This window comes from Heterodontus francisci, unplaced genomic scaffold (genome assembly GCF_036365525.1).
Source record: "Heterodontus francisci isolate sHetFra1 unplaced genomic scaffold, sHetFra1.hap1 HAP1_SCAFFOLD_1489, whole genome shotgun sequence".
In the NCBI taxonomy this organism is placed as follows: Eukaryota; Metazoa; Chordata; class Chondrichthyes; order Heterodontiformes; family Heterodontidae; genus Heterodontus; species Heterodontus francisci.
The window spans coordinates 3299-28221 of NW_027141384.1; the positions used below are offsets into that span (position 1 = coordinate 3299).

Below are 24923 nucleotides of genomic sequence, written 5' to 3' on the forward strand. Positions count from 1 at the left end.
GAAGTGACACACAGGCCAAAGCGACCCCCGTTGCTACAGAAACCACTGACTGTGCTCAAACAGGAGGTTCCCCTTCAAGTCAACTCAACAGTCTCAGCTCAAACAACAGGAGAGCAGAGAAACACTCCCAGGACAGGTACAGCATGGGGATCGATACTCCCGATCGAGGAGGGCGGTCAGTCGCTGGTGTGCATCCGCACCCAGGCTGCGACTCTCCGTCTTCGGACCCTACAGAGATAGCTGTACGTCGAGCGTCCTCCCAGATGGTGTGCGCTGGCGACGTATTTATTCCGCCAGTGTCACTGCCTTCAAGACGACACGCAGCTCCCGGTGGAGTCCGTTAGCCGCGCCTCTCTGAGGGAGCTACCTGTCTTTTACCGAGATATATATTCTCCCCCGCCGGCGGAGGAGAGCGCCTCGGCTGTCCGGGCGGCCGACTCCGGGGACGGTCCGGCGGGCGGAGGAGTAGCCGAAGACCCCGGGACGCCCCTCACTGCGGGTGGCGAGGGGGCTCGGGAGTGCGGAGCGATCCCGGCCGAGCTGACACCCGCTCGGCCGGAACTGCTCATCGGACCCAGGTCCCGAAATCCTCCTCGGGAGCCGGTCCCGCACAACCCGAGCCGCCTCTCGGAAATGCCCTCCGTGCCATTCCAATCGGCGCGGAGGGGTTTCCTGTACGGTCTGCTCCTGCACACTCTCCACTTCCTCGCCCTCGTCAGCCGGCTGGACACGCCCTGGCGGTCCGCGTTGCCATCTGGCGGCGAGGGGAAACCCCGATGGAGGTCTCTCTACGCGGGAGTCTTCCCCCTTTACATCGGGGACCTGGGGTGCAGGGTGCTGCACAGAGCAGTCCCGTGCAATAGACTTTTAAGTAGGTTCACGGACTCCCAGGCCAGCTGTACTTTCTGCGGCCTGGACGAGTCCGTGTTCCACATTTATACGGAGTGTGCGAGGTTGCAGCCCCTCTTTGAGTATCTGAAGGGGCTGCTCCTCAAATTCTGGCTGCACTTCAGTCCCACGCTCCTGATCTTTGGGCACCCGGTGCGGAGGGGCTTGGGCCGGGAGGAGGATCTCCTCGTCGGTCTGCTCCTGGGCCTGGCCAAGGTGGCAATTCACAGGTCCAGGTTGCGGGCCGTCGGGGGGTCCGTCCTCCCCGATTGCCTGCCCCTCTTCCGCGGTTACGTTCGCGCCCGGGTGTCCCTGGAAAAGGAGCATGCGGTGTCCGCCGGTACGCTTGAGGCCTTCCGCGACCGGTGGGCACCGCAGGGACTGGAGTGCATTGTCGACGCCGAGAATGGCATTTTAATTTGAGTTTTTGTTTATTTATCTGGTTTTTAAGAAAGTTATTTTAAAAATGTTTATGAAGGGGCCTGAGGAATAGAGGCCAAAAAAAACAGGGTTAGATACAGAGGAAAGCTCCCTCTGCACTGTCCCCATCAAACACTATGATCATTAATAACCTTGTCTCTCTCTCTCTCTCTGTTTGTCTCTCTGTCTCTCTGTCTCTCTCTGTGTTTCTCTGTCTGTGTGTCTCTCTCTCTCTGTCTCTCTTTCTGTTTCTGTGTCTCTGTGTCTCTGTGTGTATTTCTCTCTCTGTGTCTCTCTCTCTGTTTCACTGTCTGTGTGTCTCTGTGTGTCTCTCTCTCTGTGTGTCTCTCTCTCTGTTTGTCTCTCTCTCTCTATCTCTCTCTCTCTATCTCTCTCTCTGTTTCACTGTGTGTGTGTCTCTGTGTGTGTGTCTCTGTGTGTGTGTCTCTGTCTGTCTCTGTCTGTCTCTGTCTGTCTCTGTCTGTCTGTCTCTGTCTGTCTGTCTCTCTCTCTCTGCAAATAGACACCATTACGTTCCCTCTGCCTGAAGAGGTTTTGGACTGTGAGGAGGATCGATCTTTCTCAGAGATCTAGTGAGACTGGAGACGGAGGTGACAATCTCGAGGTAAATGAGTGAAGCAGGTTCACAACACAGCAAAGAATCAGCTCCTTCATTGGCTGAAATCAGCTGGGCTTCTGTCTCTTAATCTGTGTTGGGGGGTCAGTACTGAGGGAGTGCCGCACTGTCGGAGTGTCAGTACTGAGGGAGAGCCACTCTGTCGGAGTGTCAGTACTGAGGGAGTGCCGCACTGTCGGAGGGTCAGTACTGAGGGAGAGCCGCACTGTCGGAGGGTCAGTACTGAGGGAGCGCTGCATTGTCGGAGGGTCAGTACTGAGGGAGCGCTGCATTGTCGGAGGGTCAGGACTGAGGGAGCGCCGCACTGTCGGAGGGTCAGTACTGAGGGAGCGCTGCATTGTCGGAGGGTCAGTACTGAGGGAGCGCACCACTGTCGGAGGGTCAGTACTGAGGGAGCGCTGCATTGTCGGAGGGTCAGTACTGAGGGAGCGCTGCATTGTCGGAGGGTCAGTACTGAGGGAGCGCTGCACTGTCGGAGGGTCAGTACTGAGGGAGCGCTGCATTGTCGGAGGGTCAGTACTGAGGGAGCACTGCATTGTCGGAGGGTCAGTACTGAGGGAGCGCCACACTGTCGGAGGGTCAGTACTGAGGGAGCGCTGCATTGTCGGAGGGTCAGTACTGAGGGAGCGCTGCACTGTCGGAGGGTCAGTCCTGAGGGAGCGCTGCATTGTCGGAGGGTCTGCACTGAGGGAGTGCCGCACTGTCGGAGGGTCAGTACTGAGGGAGCGCTGCATTGTCGGAGGGTCAGTCCTGAGGTAGCGCTGCATTGTCGGAGGGTCTGCACTGAGGGAGCGCCGCACTGTCGGAGGGTCAGTACTGAGGGAGCGCTGCATTGTCGGAGGGTCAGTCCTGAGGTAGCGCTGCATTGTCGGAGGGTCTGCACTGAGGGAGCGCCGCACTGTCGGAGGGTCAGTACTGAGGGAGTGCTGCACTGTCGGAGTGTCAGTACTGAGGGAGTGCTGCATTGTCGGAGGGTCTGCACTGAGGGAGCGCCGCACTGTCGGAGCGTCAGTACTGAGGGAGCGCCGCACTGTCGGAGTGTCAGTACTGAGGGAGCGATGCATTGTCGGAGGGTCAGTAGTGAGGGAGTGCCGCACTGTCGGAAGGTCAGTGCTGAGGGAGTGCTGCACTGTTGGAGGGTCAGTACTGAGGGAATGCCGCACTGTCAGAGGGCCTGTACTGAGGGTGCGCTCTGTACTGAGGGAGCGCTGCATTGTCAGAGGGTCAGTACTGAGGGAGTGCCGCACTGTCGGAGGGTCAGTACTGAGGGAGTGCTGCACTGTCGGAGTGTCAGTACTGAGGGAGTGCCGCACTGTCGGAAGGTCAGTACTGAGGAAGTGCCGCACTATCGGAGGGTCAGTACTGAGGGAGTACCGCACTGTCGGAGGGTCAGTACTGAGGGAGTGCCGCACTGTCGGAGGGTCAGTACTGAGGGAGCGCCGCTCTGTCGGAGTGTCAGTACTGAGGGAGCGCCGCTCTGTCGGAGTGTCAGTACTGAGGGAGTGCCGCACTGTCGGAGTGTCAGTACTGAGGGAGTGCCGCACTGTCGGGGGGTCAGTACTGAGGGAGTGCCGCACTGTCGGAGGGTCAGTACTGAGGGAGTGCCGCTCTGTCGGAGTGTGAGTACTGAGGGAGTGCTGCACTGTCGGAGTGTCAGTACTGAGGGAGTGCTGCACTGTCGGAGGGTCAGTACTGAGGGAGTGCTGCACTGTCGGAGGGTCAGTACTGAGGGAGTGCCGCACTGTCAGAGGGTCAGTACTGAGGGAGTGCCGCACTGTCGGAGGGTCAGTACTGAGGGAGTGCCGCTCTGTCGGAGTGTGAGTACTGAGGGAGTGCTGCACTGTCGGAGTGTCAGTACTGAGGGAGTGCTGCACTGTCGGAGGGTCAGTACTGAGGGAGTGCCGCACTGTCAGAGGGTCAGTACTGAGGGAGTGCCGCTCTGTCGGAGTGTGAGTACTGAGGGAGTGCTGCACTGTCGGAGTGTCAGTACTGAGGGAGTGTTGCACTGTCGGAGGGTCAGTACTGAGGGAGTGCTGCACTGTCGGAGGGTCAGTACAGAGGGAGTGCCGCACTGTCGGAGTGTGAGTACTGAGGGAGTGCTGCACTGTCGGAGTGTCAGTACTGAGGGAGTGTTGCACTGTCGGAGGGTCAGTACTGAGGGAGTGCTGCACTGTCGGAGGGTCAGTACAGAGGGAGTGCCGCACTGTCGGAGGGTCAGTACTGAGAGAATTCCGCACTGTGAGAGGGTCAGTACTGAGGGAGTGTTGCACTGTCGGAGGGTCAGTGCTGAGGGAGTGCCGCACTGTCGGAGGGTCAGTACTGAGGGAGTGCCGCACTGTCAGAGGGCCTGTACTGAGGGAGCGCTGCATTGTCGGAGGGTCAGTACTGGAGGAGCGCCGCTCTGTCGGAGGGTTAGGACTGAGGGAGCGCCGCAATGTCAGAGGGTCAGTACTGAGGGAGTGCCGCACTGTCGGAGGGTCAGTACTGAGGGAGTGCCGCACTGTCGGAGTGTCAGTACTGAGGGAGCGCCGCACTGTCGGAGTGTCAGTACTGAGGGAGCGATGCATTGTCGGAGGGTCAGTACTGAGGGAGTGCCGCTCTGTCGGAGTGTCAGTACTGAGGGAGTGCCGCACTGTTGGAGGGTCAGTACTGAGGGAGTGCCGCACTGTCGGAGTGTCAGTACTGAGGGAGTGCCGCACTGTCGGAGTGTCAGTACTGAGGGAGTGCTGCACTGTCGGAGGGTCAGTACTGAGGGAGTGCTGCACTGTCAGAGGGTCAGTACTGAGGGAGTGCCGCACTGTCGGAGGGTCAGTACTGAGGGAGTGCCGCTCTGTCGGAGTGTGAGTACTGAGGGAGTGCTGCACTGTCGGAGTGTCAGTACTGAGGGAGTGTTGCACTGTCGGAGGGTCAGTACAGAGGGAGTGCCGCACTGTCGGAGGGTCAGTACAGAGGGAGTGCCGCACTGTCGGAGGGTCAGTACTGAGAGAATTCCGCACTGTGAGAGGGTCAGTACTGAGGGAGTGACGCACTGTCGGAGGGTCAGTGCTGAGGGAGTGCCGCACTGTCGGAGGGTCAGTACTGAGGGAGTGCCGCACTGTCAGAGGGCCTGTACTGAGGGAGCGCTGCATTGTCGGAGGGTCAGTGCTGAGGGAGTGCCGCACTGTCGTAGGGTCAGTACTGAGGGAGTGATGCACTGTCGGAGGGTCAGTACTGAGGAAGTGCCGCATTGTCGGATGGTCAGTACTGAGGGAGTGCCGCACTGTCAGAGGGTCAGTACTGAGGGAGTGCCGCACTGTCGGACGGTCAGTTCTGAGGGAGTGCCACACTGTCGGACGGTCAGTACTGAGGGAGTGCCGCACTGTCGGACGGTCAGTACTGAGGGAGTGCCACACTGTCGGAGGGTCAGTACTGAGGGAGTGCCGCACTGAGAGGGTCAGTACTGAGGGAGTGCCGCACTGTTGGAGGGTCAGTGCTGAGGGAGTGCCACACTGTCGGAGTGTCAGTACTGAGGGAGCGCTGCACTGTCGGAGGGTCAGTACTGAGGGAGCGCTGCACTGTCGGAGTGTCAGTACTGAGGGAGCGCTGCACTGTCGGAGTGTCAGTACTGAGGGAGCGCTGCATTGTCGGAGGGTCTGCACTGAGGGAGCGCTGCATTGTCGGAGGGTCAGTACTGAGGGAGTGCCGCACTGTCGGAGGGTCAGTACTGAGGGAGTGCCGCACTGTCGGAGTGTGAGTACTGAGGGGGCGAGCACTGTCGGAGTGTCAGTACTGAGGGAGTGCTGCACTGTCTGAGTGTCAGTACTGAGGGAGCGCTGCATTGTCGGAGGGTCTGCACTGAGGAAGCGCCGCACTGTCGGAGGGTCAGTACTGAGGGAATGCCGCACTGTCAGAGGGCCTGTACTGAGGGAGCGCTGCATTGTCGGAGGGTCAGTACTGAGGGAGTGCCACACTGTCGGAGTGTCAGTACTGAGGGAGCGCCGCACTGTCTGAGTGTCAGTACTGAGGGAGTGCCGAACTGTCGGAGGGTCAGTACTGAGGGAGAGCCGCTCTGTCGGAGTGTCACTACTGAGGGAGTGCCGCACTGTCGGAGGGTCAGTACTGAGGGAGTGCCGCACTGTCGGAGGGTCAGTACTGAGGGAGTGCCGCACTGTCGGAGGGTCAGTACTGAGAGAGTGCCGCACTGTCGGAGGGTCAGTACTGAGGGAGTGCCGCACTGTCGGAGGGTCAGTACTGAGGGAGTGCCGCACTGTCGGAGGGTCAGTACTGAGGGAGTGCCGCACTGTCGGAGTGTCAGTACTGAGGGAGCGCCGCACTGTCGGAGGATCAGTACTGAGGGAGTGACGCACTGTCGGAGGGTCAGTGCTGAGGGAGTGCTGCACTGTCGGAGGGTCAGTACTGAGGGAGTGCCGCACTGTCAGAGGGCCTGTACTGAGGGAGCGCTGCATTGTCGGAGTGTCAGTACTGAGGGAGCGCCGCAATGTCGGAGGGTCAGTACTGAGGGAGAGCCACTCTGTCGGAGTGTCAGTCCTGAGGGAGGGCCGCACTGTCAGAGGGTCAGTACTGAGGGAGCACCGCACTGTCGGAGGGTCAGTACTGAGGGAGTGCTGCATTGTCGGATGGTCAGTACTGAGGGAGTGCCGCACTGTCGGAGGGTCAGTACTGAGGGAGTGCCGCACTGTCGGACGGTCAGTACAGAGGGAGTGCCGCACTGTCGGACGGTCAGTACTGAGGGAGTGCCGCACTGTCGGACGGTCAGTACTGAGAGTGTGCCGCACTGTGAGAGGGTCAGTACTGAGGGAGTGCTGCACTGTTGGAGGGTCAGTGCTGAGGGAGTGCTGCACTGTCAGAGGGTCAGTACTGAGGGAGCGCCGCACTGTCGGAGGGTCAGTCTGAGGGAGCGCCGCACTGTGTGAAGTTCAGTACTGAGGGAGTGCCACACTGTGAGAGGGTCAGTGCTGAGGGAGTGCCGCACTGTCAGAGGGTCAGTACTGAGGGAGCGCCGCACTGTCGGAGGGTCAGTCTGAGGGAGCGCCGCACTGTGAGAAGTTCAGTACTGAGGGAGTGCCACACTGTGAGAGGGTCAGTGCTGAGGGAGTGCCGCACTGTCAGAGGGTCAGTACTGAGGGAGCGCCACACTGTCGGAGGGTCAGTGCTGAGGGAGTGCCGCATTGTGAGAGGGTCAGTACTGAGGGAGTGCCGCACTGTCGGAGGGTCAGTCCTGAGGGAGCGCCGCACTGTCGGAGTGTCAGTCCTGAGGGAGCGCCGCACTGTCGGAGGGTCAGTACTGAGGGGGCGCCGCACTGTCGGAGGGTCAGTACTGAGGGAGCGCCGCACTGTCGGAGTGTCAGTACTGAGGGAGCGCCGCACTGTTGGAGGGTTAGTACTGAGGGAGTGCCGCACTGTCGGAGGGTCAGTGCTGAGGGAGTGCCGCACTGTCAGAGGGTCAGTACTGAGGGAGCGCCACACTGTCGGAGGGTCAGTGCTGAGGGAGTGCCGCATTGTGAGAGGGTCAGTACTGAGGGAGTGCCGCACTGTCGGAGGGTCAGTCCTGAGGGAGTGCCGCACTGTCAGAGGGCCTGTACTGAGGGAGCGCTGCATTGTCGGAGGGTCAGTACTGAGGGAGCGCCGCACTGTCGGACGGTCAGTACTGAGGGAGCGCCACACTGTCGGAGGGTCAGTGCTGAGGGAGTGCCGCATTGTGAGAGGGTCAGTACTGAGGGAGTGCCGCACTGTCGGAGGGTCAGTCCTGAGGGAGCGCCGCACTGTCGGAGTGTCAGTCCTGAGGGAGCGCCGCACTGTCGGAGGGTCAGTACTGAGGGGGCGCCGCACTGTCGGAGGGTCAGTACTGAGGGAGCGCCGCACTGTCGGAGTGTCAGTACTGAGGGAGCGCCGCACTGTCGGAGAGTCAGTACTGAGGGAGTGCCACACTGTCGGAGGGTCAGTACTGAGGAAATGCCGCACTGTCGGAGAGTCAGTACTGAGGGAGTGCCACACTGTCGGAGGGTCAGTACTGAGGGAGTGCCGCACTGTCGGAGGATCAGTACTGAGGGAGTGACGCACTGTCGGAGGGTCAGTGCTGAGGGAGTGCCGCACTGTCGGAGGGTCAGTACTGAGGGAGTGCCGCACTGTCAGAGGGCCTGTACTGAGGGAGCGCTGCATTGTCGGAGGGTCAGTACTGAGGGAGCGCCGCTCTGTCGGAGGGTCAGTACTGAGGGAGAGCCACTCTGTCGGAGTGTCAGTCCTGAGGGAGGGCCGCATTGTCAGAGGGTCAGTACTGAGGGAGCACCGCACTGTCGGACGGTCATGACTGAGGGAGTGCCGCACTGTGAGAGGGTCAGTACTGAGGGAGTGCTGCATTGTCGGATGGTCAGTACTGAGGGAGTGCTGCATTGTCGGATGGTCAGTACTGAGGGAGTGCCGCACTGTCGGACGGTCAGTACTGAGGGAGTGCCGCACTGTCGGACGGTCATGACTGAGGGAGTGCCGCACTGTGAGAGGGTCAGTACTGAGGGAGTGCTGCACTGTTGGAGGGTCAGTGCTGAGGGAGTGCCGCACTGTCGGAGGGTCAGTCCTGAGGGAGCGCCGCACTGTCGGAGGGTCAGTACTGAGGGAGCGCCGCACTGTCGGAGGGTCAGTACTGAGGGAGCGCCGCACTGCCGGAGGGTCAGTACTGAGGGAGCGCTGCATTGTCGGAGGGTCAGTACTGAGGGAGTGCCGCACTGTCGGAGGGTCAGTACTGAGGGAATGCCGCATTGTCAGAGGGCCTGTACTGAGGGAGTGCCGCACTGTCGGAGGGTCAGTGCTGAGGGAGTGCCGCATTGTGAGAGGGTCAGGACTGAGGGAGTGCCGCACTGTCGGAGGGTCAGTACGGAAGGAGCGCCGCACTGTCGGAGGGTCAGTACGGAGGGAGCGCCGCACTGTCGGAGGGTCAGTACTGAGGGAATGCCGCACTGTCGGCGGGTCAGTACTGAGGGAATTCCGCACTGTGAGAGGGTCAGTGCTGAGGGAGCGCCGGACTGTCGGAGGGTCAGTACTGAGGGAATTCCGCACTGTGAGAGGGTCAGTACTGAGGGAGTGCCGCACTGTCGGAGGGTCAGTACTGAGGGAGTGCCGCACTGTCAGAGGGCCTGTACTGAGGGAGCGCTGCATTGTCGGAGGGTCAGTACTGAGGGAGCGCCGCTCTGTCGGAGTGTCAGTACTGAGGGAGCGCCGCACTGTCGGAGGGTCAGTACTGAGGGAGTGCCGTACTGTCGGAGGGTCGGTACTGAGGGAGTGCCGCACTGTCGGAGGGTCAGTACTGAGGGAGTGCCGCACTGTCGGAGGGTCAGTACTGAGGGAGCGCCGCACTGTCAGAGTGTCAGTACTGAGGGAGTGCCGCACTGTCGGAGGGTCAGTACTGAGGGAGTGCTGCATTGTCGGAGTGTCAGTACTGAGGGAGTGCCGCACTGTGAGAGGATCAGTACTGACGGAGTGCCGCACTGTCAGAGTGTCAGTACTGAGGGAGCGCCGCACAGTCGGAGGGTCAGTACTGAGGGAATGCCGCACTGTCGGAGTGTCACTCCTGAGGGAGCGCTGCATTGACGGAGGGTCAGTGCTGAGGGAGTGACGCACTGTCGGTGGGTCAGTACTGAGGGAATTCCGCACTGTGAGAGGGTCAGTGCTGAGGGAGCGCCCCACAGTCGGAGGGTCAGTGCTGAGGGAGCGCCGCACTGTCAGAGGGCCTGTACTGAGGGAGTGCTGCATTGTCGGAGGGTCAGTACTGAGGGAGCGCGGCACTGTCGGAGTGTCAGTACTGAGGGAGTGCCGCACTGTCGGAGGGTCAGTACTGAGGGAGAGCCGCTCTGTCGGAGTGTCACTCCTGAGGGAGCGCTGCATTGACGGAGGGTCAGTGCTGAGGGAGTGACGCACTGTCGGAGGGTCAGTACTGAGGGAGTGCCGCACTGTCAGAGGGCCTGTACTGAGGGAGCGCTGCATTTTCGGAGTGTCAGTACTGAGGGAGAGCCGCTCTGTCGGAGGGTCAGTACTGAGGGAGTGCCGCAATGTCGGAGTGTCAGTACTGAGGGAGCGCCGCACTGTCGGAGTGTCAGTACTGAGGGAGCGCCGCACTGTCGGAGTGTCAGTACTGAGGGAGTGCCGCACTGTCGGAGGGTCAGTACTGAGGGAGAGCCACTCTGTTGGAGTGTCAGTCCTGAGGGACCGCCGCACTGTCGGAGGGTCAGTACTGAGGGAGTGCCGCACTATCGGAGGGTCAGTACTGAGGGAGTGCCGCACTGTCGGAGGGTCAGTACTGAGGGAGCGCTGCATTGTCGGAGGGTCAGTACTGAGGGAGTGCCGCACTGTCGGAGGGTCAGTACTGAGGGAGAGCCACTCTGTCGAGTGTCAGTACTGAGGGAGCGCCGCACTGTCGGAGGGTCAGTACTGAGGGAGTGCTGCATTGTCGGATGGTCAGTACTGAGGGAGTGCCACACTGTCGGAGGGTCAGTACTGAGGGAGTGCCCCACTGTGAGAGGGTCAGTACTGAGGGAGTGCCGCACTGTCGGAGGGTCAGTACTGAGGGAGAGCCGCTCTGTCGGAGTGTCACTCCTGAGGGAGCGCCGCACTATCGGAGGGTCAGTACTGAGGGAGTGCCGCAATGTCGGAGGGTCAGTACTGAGGGAGAGCTGCAATGTCGGAGGGTCAGTACTGAGGGAGTGCCGCTCTGTCGGAGTGTCAGTACTGAGGGAGCGCCGCACTGTCGGAGTGTCAGTACTGAGGGAGTGCTGCACTGTCAGAGGGTCAGTACTGAGGGAGTGCTGCACTGTCGGAGGGTCAGTTCTGAGGGAGAGCCACTCTGACGGAGTGTCAGTCCTGAGGGAGCGCCGCACTGTCGGAGGGTCAGTACTGAGGGAGCGCCGCTCTGTCGGAGGGTCAGTACTGAGGGGGCGCCGCACTGTCGGAGGGTCAGTACTGAGGGAGTACCGCACTGTCGGAGGGTCAGTACTGAGGGAGAGCCACTCTGTCGGAGTGTCAGTCCTGAGGGAGTGCTGCACTGTCAGAGGGCCTGTACTGAGGGAGTGCCGCACTGTTGGAGGGTCAGTACTGAGGGAGTGCCGCACTGTCAGAGGGCCTGTACTGAGGGAGTGCCGCACTGTCGGAGTGTCAGTACTGAGGGAGTGCCGCACTGTCGGAGTGTCAGTACTGAGGGAGTACAGCATTGTCGGAGGGTCAGTACTGAGGGAGTGCCGCACTGTTGGAGTGTCAGTACTGAGGGAGTACAGCATTGTCGGAGGGTCAGTACTGAGGGAGTGCCGCACTGTCGGAGGGTCAGTACTGAGGGAGTGCCGCACTGTCGGAGGGTCAGTACTGAGGGAGCGCCGCACTGTCGGAGAGTCAGTACTGAGGGAGAGCCACTCTGTCGGAGTGTCAGTCCTGAGGGAGCGCCGCACTGTCAGAGGGTCAGTACTGAGGGAGCGCCGCACTGTCGGAGTGTCAGTACTGAGGGAGTACAGCATTGTCGGAGGGTCAGTACTGAGGGAGTGCCGCACTGTCGGAGGGTCAGTACTGAGGGAGTGCCGCACTGTCGGAGTGTCAGTACTGAGGGAGTACAGCATTGTCGGAGGGTCAGTACTGAGGGAGTGCCGCACTGTCGGAGGGTCAGTACTGAGGGAGCGCCGCACTGTCGGAGTGTCAGTACTGAGGGAGTACAGCATTGTCGGAGGGTCAGTACTGAGGGAGAGCCGCTCTGTCGGAGGGTCAGTACTGAGGGAGCGCCGCACTGTCGGAGGGTCAGTACTGAGGGAGTGCCGCACTGTCGGAGGGTCAGTACTGAGGGAGAGCCACTCTGTCGGAGTGTCAGTCCTGAGGGAGCGCCGCACTGTCGGAGGGTCAGTACTGAGGGAGTGCCGCACTGTCGGAGGGTCAGTACTGAGGGAGCGCCGCTCTGTCGGAGGGTCAGTACTGAGGGAGCGCTGCTCTGTCGGAGTGTCAGTCCTGAGGGAATGCCGCACAGTCGGAGTGTCAGTACTGAGGGAGTGCCGCACTGTCGGAGGGTCAGTACTGAGGGAGCGCCGCACTGTCGGAGGGTCAGTACTGAGGGAGTGCCGCACTGTCGGAGGGTCAGTACTGAGGGAGCGCCGCACTGTCGGAGGGTCAGTACTGAGGGAGTGCCGCACTGTCGGAGGGTCAGTACTGAGGGAGTGCCGCACTGTCGGAGGGTCAGTACTGAGGGAGCGCCGCACTGTCGGAGGGTCAGTACTGAGGGAGTGCCGCACTGTCGGAGGGTCAGTACTGAGGGAGTGCCGCACTGTCGGAGGGTCAGTACTGAGGGAGTGCCGCACTGTCGGAGGGTCAGTACTGAGGGAGTGCCGCACTGTCGGAGGGTCTGTACTGAGGGAGCGCTGCATTGTCGGAGGGTCAGTACTGAGGGAGAGCCGCACTGTCGGAGGGTCAGTACTGAGGGGGCGCCGCACTGTCGGAGGGTCAGTACTGAGGGAGCGCTGCATTGTCGGAGGGTCAGTACTGAGGGAGGGCCGCACTGTCGGAGGGTCAGTACTGGGGGAGCGCCGCTCTGTCGGAGGGTCAGTACTGAGGGGGCGCCGCTCTGTCGGAGGGTCAGTACTGAGGGAGAGCCACTCTGTCGGAGTGTCAGTACTGAGGGAGCGCCGCACTGTCGGAGGGTCAGTACTGAGGGAGTGCCGCACTGTCGGTGGGTCAGTACTGAGGGAGTGCTGCATTGTCGGATGGTCAGAACTGAGGGAGTGCCGCACTGTCGGAGGGTCAGTACTGAGGGAGAGCCGCACTGTCGGAGGGTCAGTACTGAGGGAGCGCTGCATTGACGGAGGGTCAGTACTGAGGGAGTGCCGCACTGTCGGAGGGTCAGTACTGAGGGAGTGCCGCACTGTCGGAGGGTCAGTACTGAGGGAGAGCCACTCTGTCGGAGTGTCAGTCCTGAGGGAGCGCCGCACTGTCGGAGGGTCAGTACTGAGGGAGCGCCGCACTGTCGGAGGGTCAGTACTGAGGGAGCGACGCACTGTCGGAGGGTCTGTACTGAGGGAGCACAGCATTGTCGGAGGGTCAGTACTGAGGGAGAGCCGCTCTGTCGGAGTGTCAGTACTGAGGGAGTGCCGCACTGTCGGAGGGTCAGTCCTGAGGGAGTGCCGCACTGTCGGAGGGTCAGTACTGAGGGAGCGACGCACTGTCGGAGGGTCTGTACTGAGGGAGCACAGCATTGTCGGAGGGTCAGTACTGAGGGAGAGCCGCTCTGTCGGAGTGTCAGTACTGAGGGAGCGCCGCACTGTCGGAGGGTCAGTACTGAGGGAGAGCCACTCTGTCGAGTGTCAGTACTGAGGGAGCGCCGCACTGTCGGAGGGTCAGTACTGAGGGAGTGCCGCACTGTGAGAGGGTCAGTACTGAGGGAGTGCCGCACTGTCGGAGGGTCAGTACTGAGGGAGTGCTGCACTGTGAGAGGGTCAGTACTGAGGGAGTGCCGCACTGTCGGAGGGTCAGTACTTAGGGAGAGCCACTCTGTCGGAGTGTCAGTCCTGAGGGTGCGCCGCACTGTCGGAGTGTCAGTACTGAGGGAGTGCCGCACTGTCGGAGGGTCAGTCCTGAGGGAGTGCCGCACTGTCGGAGGGTCAGTACTGAGGGAGTGCCGCACTGTCGGAGGGTCAGTACTGAGGGAGCGACGCACTGTCGGAGGGTCTGTACTGAGGGCGCGCTGCATTGTCGGAGGGTCAGTACTGAGGGAGAGCCGCACTGTCGGAGGGTCAGTACTGAGGGAGCGCTGCACTGTCGGAGGGTCAGTACTGAGGGAGAGCCACTCTGTCGGAGGGTCAGTACTGAGGGAGTGCCGCACTGTCGGAAGGTCAGTACTGAGGGAGTGCCGCACTGTCAGAGGGTCAGTACTGAGGGAGTGCCGCACTGTCGGAGGGTCAGTACTGAGGGAGCGCCGCACTGTCGGAGGGTCAGTACTGAGGGAGCGCCGCACTGTCGGAGGGTCAGTACTGAGGGAGCACTGCACTGTCGGAGGGTCAGTACTGAGGGAGTGACGCACTGTCGGAGGGTCAGTACTGAGGGAGTGCCACACTGTCAGAGGGCCTGTACTGAGGGAGCGCTGCACTGTCGGAGGGTCAGTACTGAGGGAGAGCCGCACTGTCGGTGGGTCAGTACTAAGGGAGTGCCGCACTGTCGGAGGGTCAGTACTGAGGGAGTGCCGCACTTTCGGAGGGTCAGTACTGAGGGAGCGACGCACTGTCGGAGGGTCTGGACTGAGGGAGCGCTGCATTGTCGGAGGGTCAGTACTGAGGGAGCGCCGCACTGTCGGAGGGTCAGTACTGAGGGAGAGCCGCACTGTCGGAGGGTTATTACTGAGGGAGCGCCGCCCTGTCGGAGTGTCAGTACTGAGGGAGTGCCGCCCTGTCGGAGTGTCAGTACTGAGGGAGTGCCGCACTGTCAGAGGGTCAGTACTGAGGGAGAGCCACTCTGTCGGAGTGTCAGTACTGAGGGTCCGCCGCACTGTCGGAGGGTCAGTACTGAGGGAGTGCTGCATTGTTGGATGGTCAGTACTGAGGGAGTGCCGCACTGTTGGAGGGTCAGTGCTGAGGGAGTGCCGCACTGTCAGAGGGTCAGTACTGAGGGAGCGCCGCACTGTCGGAGGGTCTGTCTGAGGGAGTGCCGCTCTGTCGGAGGCTCAGCACTGAGGGAGTGCCGCACTGTGAGAAGTTCAGTTCTGAGGGAGTGCCACACTGTCGGAGGGTCAGTGCTGAGGGAGTGCCGCATTGTGAGAGGGTCAGTACTGAGTGAGTGCCGCACTGTCGGAGGGTCAGTGCTGAGGGAGCGCCGCACTGTCGGAGGGTCAGTACTGAGAGAGCGCTGCACTGTCGGAGGGTCAGTACTGAGGGAGCGCCGCACTGTCGGAGGGTCAGTACTGAGGGAATTCCGCACTGTGAGAGGGTCAGTGCTGAGGGAGTGCCGCACTGTTGGAGGTTCAGTACTGAGGGAGTGCCGCACTGTCGGAGGGTCAGTGCTGAGGGAATGCCGCACTGTCGGAAGGTCAGTGCTGAGGGAGTGCCGCACTGTCGGAGGGTCAGTACTGAGGGAATTCCACACTGTGAGAGGGTCAGTGCTGAGTGAGCGCCGCACTGTCGGAGGGTCAGTACTGAGGGAGTGACGCACTGTCGGAGGGTCAGTGCTGAAGGAGTGCCGCACTGTCGGAGGGTCAGTACTGAGGGAGTGCCGCACTGTCGGAGGGTCAGTACTGAGGGAATGCCGCACTGTCAGAGGGCCTGTACTGAGGGAGCGCTGCTTTGTCGGAGTGTCAGTACTGAGGGAGCGCCGCACTGTCGGAGGGTCAGTACTGAGGGAGCGACGCACTGTCGGAGGGTCTGTACTGAGGGAGCGCTGCATTGTCCAGGGTCAGTACTGAGGGAGTGCCGCACTGTCGGAGTGTCAGTACTGAGGGAGCGCTGCACTGTCGGAGTGTCAGTACTGAGGGAGAGCCACTCTGTCGGAGGGTCCGTACTGAGGGAGCGACGCACTGTCGGAGGGTCTGTACTGAGGGAGCGCTGCATTGTCCAGGGTCAGTACTGAGGGAGTGCCGCACTACGGAGGGTCTGTACTGAGGGAGCGCTGCATTGTCGGAGGGTCAGTACTGAGGGAGCGCCGCACTGTCGGAGGGTCTGTACTGGGGGAGCGCCGCTCTGTCGGAGGGTCAGTACTGAGGGGGCGCCGCACTGTCGGAGGGTCAGTACTGAGGGAGCGCCGCACTGTCGGAGGGTCTGTACTGAGGGAGCGCTGCATTGTCGGAGGGTCAGTACTGAGGGAGAGCCGCACTGTCGGAGGGTCAGTACTGAGGGAGCGCCGCTCTGTCGGAGGGTCAGTACTGAGGGGGCGCCGCTCTGTCAGAGGGTCAGTACTGAGGGAGAGCCGCACTGTCGGAGGGTCAGTACTGAGGGAGTGCTGCACTGTCGGTGGGTCAGTACTGAGGGAGTGCTGCATTGTCGGATGGTCAGAACTGAGGGAGTGCCGCACTGTCGGAGGGTCAGTACTGAGGGAGAGCCGCACTGTCGGAGGGTCAGTACTGAGGGAGCGCTGCATTGACGGAGGGTCAGTACTGAGGGAGTGCCGCACTGTCGGAGGGTCAGTACTGAGGGAGTGCCGCACTGTCGGAGGGTCAGTACTGAGGGAGAGCCACTCTGTCGGAGTGTCAGTCCTGAGGGAGCGCCGCACTGTCGGAGGGTCAGTACTGAGGGAGTGCCGCACTGTCGGAGGGTCAGTACTGAGGGAGTGCCGCACTGTCGGAGGGTCAGTACTGAGGGAGCGACGCACTGTCGGAGGGTCTGTACTGAGGGAGCACAGCATTGTCGGAGGGTCAGTACTGAGGGAGAGCCGCTCTGTCGGAGTGTCAGTACTGAGGGAGCGCCGCACTGTCGGAGGGTCAGTACTGAGGGAGAGCCACTCTGTCGAGTGTCAGTACTGAGGGAGCGCCGCACTGTCGGAGGGTCAGTACTGAGGGAGTGCCGCACTGTGAGAGGGTCAGTACTGAGGGAGTGCCGCACTGTCGGAGGGTCAGTACTGAGGGAGTGCTGCACTGTGAGAGGGTCAGTACTGAGGGAGTGCCGCACTGTCGGAGGGTCAGTACTTAGGGAGAGCCACTCTGTCGGAGTGTCAGTCCTGAGGGTGCGCCGCACTGTCGGAGTGTCAGTACTGAGGGAGTGCCGCACTGTCGGAGGGTCAGTCCTGAGGGAGTGCCGCACTGTCGGAGGGTCAGTACTGAGGGAGTGCCGCACTGTCGGAGGGTCAGTACTGAGGGAGCGACGCACTGTCGGAGGGTCTGTACTGAGGGCGCGCTGCATTGTCGGAGGGTCAGTACTGAAGGAGAGCCGCACTGTCGGAGGGTCAGTACTGAGGGAGCGCCGCACTGTCGGAGGGTCAGTACTGAGGGAGAGCCACTCTGTCGGAGGGTCAGTACTGAGGGAGTGCCGCACTGTCGGAGGGTCAGTACTGAGGGAGTGCCGCACTGTCAGAGGGTCAGTACTGAGGGAGTGCCGCACTGTCGGAGGGTCAGTACTGAGGGAGCGCCGCACTGTCGGAGGGTCAGTACTGAGGGAGCGCCGCACTGTCGGAGGGTCAGTACTGAGGGAGCACTGCACTGTCGGAGGGTCAGTACTGAGGGAGTGACGCACTGTCGGAGGGTCAGTACTGAGGGAGTGCCGCACTGTCGGAGGGTCAGTACTGAGGGAGAGCCGCACTGTCGGTGGGTCAGTACTAAGGGAGTGCCGCACTGTCGGAGGGTCAGTACTGAGGGAGTGCCGCACTTTCGGAGGGTCAGTACTGAGGGAGCGACGCACTGTCGGAGGGTCTGTACTGAGGGAGCGCTGCATTGTCGGAGGGTCAGTACTGAGGGAGAGCCGCACTGTCGGAGGGTTATTACTGAGGGAGCGCCGCCCTGTCGGAGTGTCAGTACTGAGGGAGTGCCGCTCTGTCGGAGTGTCAGTACTGAGGGAGTGCCGCCCTGTCGGAGTGTCAGTACTGAGGGAGTGCCGCACTGTCAGAGGGTCAGTACTGAGGGAGAGCCACTCTGTCGGAGTGTCAGTACTGAGGGTCCGCCGCACTGTCGGAGGGTCAGTACTGAGGGAGTGCTGCATTGTTGGATGGTCAGTACTGAGGGAGTGCCGCACTGTTGGAGGGTCAGTGCTGAGGGAGTGCCGCACTGTCAGAGGGTCAGTACTGAGGGAGCGCCGCACTGTCGGAGGGTCTGTCTGAGGGAGTGCCGCTCTGTCGGAGGCTCAGCACTGAGGGAGTGCCGCACTGTGAGAAGTTCAGTTCTGAGGGAGTGCCACACTGTCGGAGGGTCAGTGCTGAGGGAGTGCCACATTGTGAGAGGGTCAGTACTGAGTGAGTGCCGCACTGTCGGAGGGTCAGTGCTGAGGGAGTGCCGCACTGTCGGAGGGTCAGTGCTGAGGGAATGCCGCACTGTCGGAAGGTCAGTGCTGAGGGAGTGCCGCACTGTCGGAGGGTCAGTACTGAGGGAATTCCGCACTGTGAGAGGGTCAGTGCTGAGGGAGCGCCGCACTGTCGGAGGGTCAGTACTGAGGGAGTGACGCACTGTCGGAGGGTCAGTGCTGAAGGAGTGCCGCACTGTCGGAGGGTCAGTACTGAGGGAGTGCCGCACTGTCGGAGGGTCTGTACTGGGGGAGCGCCGCTCTGTCGGAGGGTCAGTACTGAGGGGGCGCCGCACTGTCGGAGGGTCAGTACTGAGGGAGCGCCGCACTGTCGGAGGGTCTGTACTGAGGGAGCGCTGCATTGTCGGAGGGTCAGTACTGAGGGAGAGCCGCACTGTCGGAGGGTCAGTACTGAGGGAGCGCCGCTCTGTCGGAGGGTCAGTACTGAGGGGGCGCCGCTCTGTCGGAGGGTCAGTACTGAGGGAGAGCCGCACTGTCGGAGGGTCAGTACTGAGGGAGTGCTGCACTGTCGGTGGGTCAGTACTGAGGGAGTGCTGCATTGTCGGATGGTCAGAACTGAGGGAGTGCCGCACTGTCGGAGGGTCAGTACTGAGGGAGAGCCGCACTGTCGGAGGGTCAGTACTGAGGGAGCGCTGCATTGACGGAGGGTCAGTACTGAGGGAGTGCCGCACTGTCGGAGGGTCAGTACTGAGGGAGTGCCGCACTGTCGGAGGGTCAGTACTGAGGGAGAGCCACTCTGTCGGAGTGTCAGTCCTGAGGGAGCGCCGCACTGTCGGAGGGTCAGTACTGAGGGAGTGCCGCACTGTCGGAGGGTCAGTACTGAGGGAGTGCCGCACTGTCGGAGGGTCAGTACTGAGGGAGCGACGCACTGTCGGAGGGTCTGTACTGAGGGAGCACAGCATTGTCGGAGGGTCAGTACTGAGGGAGAGCCGCTCTGTCGGAGTGTCAGTACTGAGGGAGCGCCGCACTGTCGGAGGGTCAGTACTGAGGGAGAGCCACTCTGTCGAGTGTCAGTACTGAGGGAGCGCCGCACTGTCGGAGGGTCAGTACTGAGGGAGTGCCGCACTGTGAGAGGGTCAGTACTGAGGGAGTGCCGCACTGTCGGAGGGTCAGTACTGAGGGAGTGCTGCACTGTGAGAGGGTCAGTACTGAGGGAGTGCCGCACTGTCGGAGGGTCAGTACTTAGGGAGAGCCACTCTGTCGGAGTGTCAGTCCTGAGGGTGCGCCGCACTGTCGGAGTGTCAGTACTGAGGGAGTGCCGCACTGTCGGAGGGTCAGTCCTGAGGGAGTGCCGCACTGTCGGAGGGTCAGTACTGAGGGAGTGCCGCACTGTCGGAGGGTCAGTACTGAGGGAGCGACGCACTGTCGGAGGGTCTGTACTGAGGGCGCGCTGCATTGTCGGAGGGTCAGTACTGAAGGAGAGCCGCACTGTCGGAGGGTCAGTACTGAGGGAGCGCCGCACTGTCGGAGGGTCAGTACTGAGGGAGAGCCACTCTGTCGGAGGGTCAGTACTGAGGGAGTGCCGCACTGTCGGAGGGTCAGTACTGAGGGAGTGCCGCACTGTCAGAGGGTCAGTACTGAGGGAGTGCCGCACTGTCGGAGGGTCAGTACTGAGGGAGCGCCGCACTGTCGGAGGGTCAGTACTGAGGGAGCGCCGCACTGTCGGAGGGTCAGTACTGAGGGAGCACTGCACTGTCGGAGGGTCAGTACTGAGGGAGTGACGCACTGTCGGAGGGTCAGTACTGAGGGAGTGCCGCACTGTCGGAGGGTCAGTACTGAGGGAGAGCCGCACTGTCGGTGGGTCAGTACTAAGGGAGTGCCGCACTGTCGGAGGGTCAGTACTGAGGGAGTGCCGCACTTTCGGAGGGTCAGTACTGAGGGAGCGACGCACTGTCGGAGGGTCTGTACTGAGGGAGCGCTGCATTGTCGGAGGGTCAGTACTGAGGGAGAGCCGCACTGTCGGAGGGTTATTACTGAGGGAGCGCCGCCCTGTCGGAGTGTCAGTACTGAGGGAGTGCCGCTCTGTCGGAGTGTCAGTACTGAGGGAGTGCCGCCCTGTCGGAGTGTCAGTACTGAGGGAGTGCCGCACTGTCAGAGGGTCAGTACTGAGGGAGAGCCACTCTGTCGGAGTGTCAGTACTGAGGGTCCGCCGCACTGTCGGAGGGTCAGTACTGAGGGAGTGCTGCATTGTTGGATGGTCAGTACTGAGGGAGTGCCGCACTGTTGGAGGGTCAGTGCTGAGGGAGTGCCGCACTGTCAGAGGGTCAGTACTGAGGGAGCGCCGCACTGTCGGAGGGTCTGTCTGAGGGAGTGCCGCTCTGTCGGAGGCTCAGCACTGAGGGAGTGCCGCACTGTGAGAAGTTCAGTTCTGAGGGAGTGCCACACTGTCGGAGGGTCAGTGCTGAGGGAGTGCCACATTGTGAGAGGGTCAGTACTGAGTGAGTGCCGCACTGTCGGAGGGTCAGTGCTGAGGGAGTGCCGCACTGTCGGAGGGTCAGTGCTGAGGGAATGCCGCACTGTCGGAAGGTCAGTGCTGAGGGAGTGCCGCACTGTCGGAGGGTCAGTACTGAGGGAATTCCGCACTGTGAGAGGGTCAGTGCTGAGGGAGCGCCGCACTGTCGGAGGGTCAGTACTGAGGGAGTGACGCACTGTCGGAGGGTCAGTGCTGAAGGAGTGCCGCACTGTCGGAGGGTCAGTACTGAGGGAGTGCCGCACTGTCGGAGGGTCAGTACTGAGGGAATGCCGCACTGTCAGAGGGCCTGTACTGAGGGAGCGCTGCTTTGTCGGAGGGTCAGTACTGAGGGAGCGCCGCACTGTCGGAGTGTCAGTACTGAGGGAGCGCTGCACTGTCGGAGTATCAGTACTGAGGGAGAGCCACTCTGTCGGAGGGTCAGTACTGAGGGAGCGACGCACTGTCGGAGGGTCTGTACTGAGGGAGCGCTGCATTGTCCAGGGTCAGTACTGAGGGAGAGCCGCACTGTCGGAGGGTCAGTACTGAGGGAGCGCTGCATTGTCGGAGGGTCCGTTCTGAGGTAGTGCCGCACTGTCGGAGGGTCAGTACTGAGGGAGTGCCGCACTGTCAGAGGGCCTGTACTGAGGGAGCGCTGCATTGTCGGAGGGTCAGTACTGAGGGGGCGCCGCACTGTCGGAGTGTCAGTACTGAGGGAGTGCCGCACTGTCAGTACTGAGGGAGTGCCACGCTGTCGGAGTGTCAGTACTGAGGGAGCGCCGCACTGTCGGAGGGTCAGTACTGCGGGAGTGCCGCACTGTCGGACGGTCAGTCCTGAGGGAGTGCCGCACTGTCGGACGGTCAGTACTGAGGGAGTGCCACACTGTCGGAGGGTCAGTACTGAGGGAGTGCCGCACTGTGAGAGGGTCAGTACTGAGGGAGTGCCGCACTGTTGGAGGGTCAGTACTGAGGGAGTGCCGCACTGCGAGATGGTCAGTACTGAGGGAGTGCCGCACTGTTGGAGGGTCAGTACTGAGGGAGTGCCGCACTGTGAGAGGGTCAGTACTGAGGGAGTGCCGCACTGTTGGAGGGTCAGTACTGAGGGAGTGCCGCACTGCGAGATGGTCAGTACTGAGGGAGTGCTGCACTGTCGGAGGGTCAGTCTGTGGGAGTGCCGCACTGTCGGAGCGTCAGCACTGAGGGAGTGCCGCTCTGTGAGAAGTTCAGTACTGAGGGAGCGCGGCACTGTCGGAGGGTCAGTCTGTGGGAGCGCCGCACTGTCGGAGGGTCAGTACTGAGGGAGTGCCACACTGTTGGAGGGTCAGTACTGAGGGAGTGCCGCACTGTGAGATGGTCAGTACTGAGGGAGTGCCGCACTGTTGGAGGGTCAGTATTGAGGGAGTGCCGCACTGTGAGATGGTCAGTACTGAGGGAGTGCCGCACTGTCGGAGGGTCAGTACTGAGGGAGCTCCGCACTGTCGGAGGGTCAGTACTGAGGGAGCTCCGCACTGTCGGAGGGTCAGTACTGAGGGAGCTCCGCACTGTCGGAGGGTCAGTACTGAGGGAGTGCCGCACTGTTGGAGGGTCAGTACTGAGGGAGTGCCGCACTGTGAGATGGTCAGTACTGAGGGAGTGCTGCACTGTCGGAGGGTCAGTACTGAGGGAGTGCCGCACTGTCAGAGGGTCAGTACTGAGGGAGTGCCGCACTGTCGGAGGGTCAGTACTGAGGGAGCTCCGCACTGTCGGAGGGTCAGTACTGAGGGAGTGCCGCACTGTCGGAGGGTCAGTACTGAGGGAGTGCCGCACTGTCGGAGGGTCAGTACTGAGGGAGTGCCGCACTGCCAGAGGGTCAGTACTGAGGGAGTGCCGCACTGTCGGACGGTCAGTACTGAGGGAGTGTCGGAGGGTTGGTACTGAGGGAGCGCCGCACTGTCGGAGGGTCAGTAATGAGGGAGCGCCGCACTGTCGGAGGGTCAGTACTGAGGGAGCGCCGCACTGTCGGAGGGTCAGTACTGAGGGAGCGCCGCACTGTCGGAGGGTCAGTACTGAGGGAGTGCCGCACTGTCGGAGGGTCAGCACTGAGGGAGTGCCGCACTGTCGGAGGGTCAGCACTGAGGGAGTGCCGCACTGTCGGAGGGTCAGTACTGAGGGAGTGCCGCACTGTCGGAGGGTCAGTACTGAGGGAGTGCCGCACTGTCGGAGGGTCAGTACTGAGGGAGTGCCGCACTGTCGGAGGGTCAGTACTGAGGGAGTGCCGCACTGTCGGAGGGTCAGTACTGAGGGAGTGCCGCACTGTCGGAGGTGCAGTACTGAGGGAGTGCCGCACTGTCGGAGGGTCAGTACTGAGGGAGTGCCGCACTGTCGGATGGTCAGTACTGAGGGAGTGCCGCACTGTCGGAGGGTCAGTACTGAGGGAGTGCCGCACTGTCGGAGGGTCAGTACTGAGGGAGTGCCGCACTGTCGGAGGGTCAGTACTGAGGGAGTGCCGCACTGTCGGAGGGTTAGTACTGAGGGAGTGCCGCACTGTCGGAGGGTCAGTACTGAGGGAGTGCCGCACTGTCGGAGGGTCAGTACTGAGGGAGTGCCGCACTGTCGGATGGTCAGTACTGAGGGAGTGCAGCACTGTCGGAGGGTCAGTACTGAGGGAGTGCCGCACTGTCGGAGGGTCAGTACTGAGGGAGTGCCGCACTGTCGGAGGGTCAGTACTGAGGGAGTGCCGCACTGTCGGAGGGTCAGTACTGAGGGAGTGCCGCACTGTCGGAGGGTCAGTACTGAGGGAGTGCCGCACTGTCGGAGGGTCAGTACTGAGGGAGTGCCGCACTGTCGGAGGGTCAGTACTGAGGGAGTGCCGCACTGTCGGAGGGTCAGTACTGAGGGAGTGCCGCACTGTCGGAGGGTCAGTACTGAGGGAGTGCCGCACTGTCGGAGGGTCAGTACTGAGGGAGTGCCGCACTGTCGGAGGGTCAGTACTGAGGGAGTGCCGCACTGTCGGAGGGTCAGTACTGAGGGAGTGCCGCACTGCCGGAGGGTCAGTACTGAGGGAGTGCCGCACTGTCGGAGGGTCAGTACTGAGGGAGTGTCGGAGGGTTGGTACTGAGGGAGCGCCGCACTGTCGGAGGGTCAGTAATGAGGGAGTGCCGCACTGTCGGAGGGTCAGTACTGAGGGAGTGCCGCACTGTCGGAGGGTCAGTACTGAGGGAGTGCCGCACTGTCGGAGGGTCAGTACTGAGGGAGTGCCGCACTGTCGGAGGGTAAGTACTGAGGGAGTGCCGCACTGTCGGAGGGTCAGTACTGAGGGAGTGCCGCACTGTCGGAGGGTCAGTACTGAGGGAGTGCCGCACTGTCGGAGGGTCAGTACTGAGGGAGTGCCGCACTGTCGGAGGGTCAGTACTGAGGGAGTGCCGCACTGTCGGATGGTCAGTACTGAGGGAGTGCCGCACTGTCGGAGGGTCAGTACTGAGGGAGTGCCGCACTGTCGGAGGGTCAGTACTGAGGGAGTGCCGCACTGTCGGAGGGTCAGTACTGAGGGAGTGCCGCACTGTCGGAGGGTCAGTACTGAGGGAGTGCCGCACTGTCGGAGGGTCAGTACTGAGGGAGTGCCGCACTGTCGGAGGGTCAGTACTGAGGGAGTGCCGCACTGTCGGAGGGTCAGTACTGAGGGAGTGCAGCACTGTCGGAGGGTCAGTACTGAGGGAGTGCCGCACTGTCGGATGGTCAGTACTGAGGGAGTGCTGCACTGTCGGAGGGTCAGTACTGAGGGAGTGCCGCACTGTCGGAGGGTCAGTACTGAGGGAGTGCCGCACTGTCGGAGGGTCAGTACTGAGGGAGTGCCGCACTGTCGGAGGGTCAGTACTGAGGGAGTGCTGCACTGTCGGAGGGTCAGTACTGAGGGAGTTCTCTCCAGATCGAGAATGTTAAGCTCATTTTTCCTTGTTTTTTTTCAGAATGACTCTGTTATTCCTGCTCTTTTTGGAATCTGGGAGCACAAGGGACCCCCCCCCCCCCCCCCACAAACAGCAATACTGCTTCCCCTCTCCTTCCTGTCCCACCCCATTTACCCTCCCCCCCACCATTGCCCTCCCCCTCTCCCTCCCCCGCCCCCATCCCAATCCCCTCTCCCTCCCCAATCCCCTCTACCTCCCCAATTCCCTCTCACACCCCTCCCCCTCTCCTTCCCCTTCTCCTTTTCTCTCCCCCTCCCCAATCCTCTCTCCCTCCTTCTCCCCCTTTCTTTCCTCCTTCTCCCTCTCCATCCCCCTCCCCCCACCTATCGTCTCATTCTCCCAGTGAGTCCTCCCATTCTCCCAGGCCCATCCCACAATGCAGAGGGTCCCTCCCTCCATCTGAAAGCACTCTTTCTGGATGTATATAATATATGCTGTATAAAATATAAATATATAGAATTATATTTACTCTGGTGAGCAGCCGTTGTTTATTTACCGTGTGTCTGACCGACAATCAGCTCCTATTTTAACAGCAAACATTCTCTGCTTATTTTTTATATCTTTCCATTCACTGTTTCCTTGGCACGGTGCCATGTGGCCCTGCCTACACTGGGGGCAGTGCAACCCACAATAAACCGACAATT

At 61.5% G+C, this 24923-nt stretch overlaps 1 long non-coding RNA gene across 1 annotated transcript; it reads left to right on the forward strand.

Annotated features, from left to right (window-relative positions):
* On the forward strand, window positions 1-24923 carry LOC137363295 (uncharacterized). The gene is made up of 3 exons (XR_010972762.1): window positions 1-136; window positions 1832-1933; window positions 24280-24923. It is a non-coding gene; the product is annotated as an uncharacterized lncRNA (long non-coding RNA).